Source organism: Cryptomeria japonica, chromosome 3 (assembly GCF_030272615.1).
Source record: "Cryptomeria japonica chromosome 3, Sugi_1.0, whole genome shotgun sequence".
NCBI classification, from domain to species: Eukaryota; Viridiplantae; Streptophyta; class Pinopsida; order Cupressales; family Cupressaceae; genus Cryptomeria; species Cryptomeria japonica.
The window spans coordinates 867,171,868-867,175,691 of record NC_081407.1 but is presented as its reverse complement, the minus strand read 5'-3'; positions in this window follow the sequence as shown (position 1 = coordinate 867,175,691).

Sequence of the window (3,824 nt, the reverse complement as noted above, 5' to 3'; positions counted from 1 at the left end):
CCTTGTTACATCCTTTTTGAATTGTTTTAGGTCAGCTGCATCCGTAGGTTCGGTTAGCTCTTTCGCTTCTATGAAGTGAAGAAGATCTTCTTCTTCTAGAGCCAACATAATTCGAACCTTCCATGCAGCAAAATTGAGATTTCCATCAAGCCTATCTTCAACTTTCAACCCCATTGACCTGACCTGTGAATGAGACAACAATCTGGAAATAAAGGAGTACTAAATTCTGAAATCTAAAAGTTGATCTAGCCTATAGCACTGATACCATGTTAATTTTATACTTTCAGATTTAATGTAAAACTTAGAAATCAGAATTTAGCTTCTAATTAAATTGTTTGTTGTAAAATTTAGAGATTGCTAGATTTTAGGCATAGCATAGAAATGAACAAATAAGAACAAAAACACAATTACTCTGGGAAAACGTCCTAGGAGGAAAAACCCAGCCAAAAAAGATCCTCAGATCTGATTATGGATTATATTCATATAACAGTTACAACACTTATCTCAAGTACTTGAAGATGTCTGAAGTGTTTGCACTTAAAGCTGATGGAATCAACAACAGGTTTGCACTTTCATGAGCATTAGGTCTGCCCCTTAAACACACCAACCAGCACTCAGACTCAAGCCCTAGATCTGCACTTTTGATGTATCTCAGGTCTGCACTTATGCTTGAAACTGATCCATAACCCTAGCACTTTAGTTCTGGAACAGCTCGGCCTCCTTTGTGACAGTATGAACTTGATGTTTGCTTCTTCAAATGGCATGGATGGTTCGCATAAGTTCTTTCACCAACCTTAGCATTATTTGGCATATGTGAATTTCGCATTATCAGCAGATGTATATTTCGCATGAAGGATGTATTGATTGCGTGTCTAATGGAGTGAAGATGCCCTTTATTTATATGGAGTGCAAAAGACTAATTGAGTCGGCTTTTAACTTAATTGGTGGTTTTATTTATTAATATTTCCTTTTTATCGAAATGCCTTGTTAGGATAGGGTTGGCCCTATTTGTGGGGGCACGCTATTGTGGCGTGAAGATTTAATAAGTGCCGTGAGGTATAGGGCCCAGCCCTACACGTTGAAGAAGGGGCTGGTTTCTTGGGCGGATTCCAATGTTGCCCAAGACAATTGGAATCCGCCATTCCCTAATTACAATCAACATTTAGCCCACTACCTCTTATTCACAATGTGCTAAACCCTCTTCAACTGAACCATGTAGTGCACATCGTTTGATCACCTTTTCTTCACAACGAAATGGTAATAAAAGGGATGGTTTAATAGGAAACGAGCACAACAGAGGAGCATGCTTTCAAGAAGCCACTAGAACATCCTATGGCAAATCTAGCAAGCACTCATCCGCAACATGAAAATCGAACCAATCACAACTCACATGATATAAGACTTTTTCCCTAGAGCTACAATTAGGAGGGACAAAATTCAAGCCATTTGACATAAATATCAATCCAACTCCACAACCCAAACGATTATTGCTTTGATACCAAACTGATGTACTGTCATAGCTCTTTGATTCCATTTAAAATCATTCAAAGGAGCAGTTCAAGGAGAAAAGAACCCATCCACAGAGTCTAGCACACAACAATTAGCACAAAAGTCTCAACACATCATATATATATATATATAGAAGACTGCACAATGCATCCATTCTCTATTCCTTGCCACTTGAATCGTTACAAACTTTTTGTTTAATATCCCTTTCTTTGCTCGCAAAACACTCACTCCTAATAGGACTCTAACTCCCTATTTTTAATATCCATGTTGAAGGGCACACAATATACCGGGGGGGGGGGTGGTGTGTGTGAATTAGTATATACCAATTTCAACTTAATTAAGCATTAATATGAACCCCAAATCATCAAAGCGTCATTTACTAAATTTTCCTTAATGATAAAATGTTAATCAACACACAAGCACATATCCACACAAAGAACACCAAATTTACGTGGAAACCCAGAATGGAAAAACCACGGTGAAAATAGCTGCTTGGATCTACTACTTAAATCCAGCCTCACAAAATAATAGATCACTTACAATTTGAAGTAGGCACCAACCTACCGGAGACACCAATCCCCTACTCCAAAATCTGAGCACTAACTCAGTAAGTGAGACACCAATCCCACCAGAATACAAAAGATATGAATTGGGGACCCTAAAATGAATACACAACTTGCTTTTGATCTGAACATCCTTCAGAACACTCTCTGACAGTACATATGGTCTTTTGATGAAACCACACAATGATTGGGATGCAACTCACATAACATCACCCCCATACTACACATCAATCATTCAATTATCGAATATTACAATTATGGACACACTAGGAATGAACCTAGATCAAATACATATATGTGTTACAATGATCATTACATTCATATGTTGACCAAGAAAAGATTAATGCATCTGCAAGCTGGCCACAAGCAAACGCCTTCACCAAACGTGTAATAGGCCAGGTCCAAAAGTCTACATGTTACTCCAGAAGAAATAACATGCTATGCGTTACCCAATGTAGACTCACCTACCGCTATCTCCAATGATCATATTGTACAAACCTCTGGCGCATCAAATCGGAACATCAACCGAGTCAGCCAACTCGCATGGTGACCACTCTGTCACTTCTAACTTTTTGTCCACTGAAACTCAACTAGTGAAACTCTAGAATCTGTCACAACATGTGTAGACATGCTCTCCTTCCAAACTGTAGGTCATAATTCTCAAGTGTGGTTGAATGCGGAACACAACATGTTGCTAGTGTAAACACATTGTTTGAGGAACAGATGTCAATAACATACCGCAAATACTTCCAGATCACCTTCAACTCCTGTAATAGATGCAAGATGATATTACAATCATGCTACAACTGATCTCACAACTTGTCACTTTACTTCTGAAACTCAAAAGCTTAGCCATAGACATGACATAAATTATGATAGTTGTGGCTATACAATTTACATGCTGATTTGACTCCACAGTGAGCTCTTTTGACATCACGTAAAATTACATTTATTTCTCATGATTTGCTGTTTCCTCTGTCACGCCTTTGACATCAATGACAACATGTGTTCAACACACATTTTAGCAGTTCCTAACAGACTGAGCCACTTAAAGCTATTACCAAACATAGTAAAAACAGTTAAAATCAACTCCTACTTCTGAGGAGTTTGTTGGCAGTCAGCCTTCTGATTCTCATTAGTCTATTTGCATCAATTTCTAAGTGCCTAATGATCAAGAATAGAGTAGTGGATTCCTGCATCACAAATTTTTTGTACTCTCTTTGGAGGCCAAATTAAGTGTTCAATGCTTGCAAAGACCACATGGGTCATACGTTAATATTTAAAAACTGTTTTTCTTGTAAATTGAAGAGTCACATAAGTTGTCAGTCAGGCTATGGCTATTGACAAGATGTGACACTTTGTGCGATCGTGACAGAGATTCAAAATCTGTTAAGAGTTAGATGGTAAAAGTAGTTTTTTTTTCATTAGTTAAATTATGTGTTTTAATTTGGGTCTGTGTTTGATTAGTCCTTATTGTTTTCATCGATTACTGCTTAGATTTACTCTCAACAGGCTGTGTGTTTCGATTTTTGTTCTTGTGTATTAGTAATAGAATAATGGGCATTCCTTTATATTTTTTTTTAATTTACTCTGGCGTCTAAATTAAGCATTCAGTGCCTGCAAATACCATATGGGCCCATGCAGGAATATTTTACAAAAAAATTCACACTAAAATCAAGAGCCACATAAACTGCCCATCAGGCCATTACTATTTGATAAGATGTGGCATGTATTGCAATTATGACAGTTTTA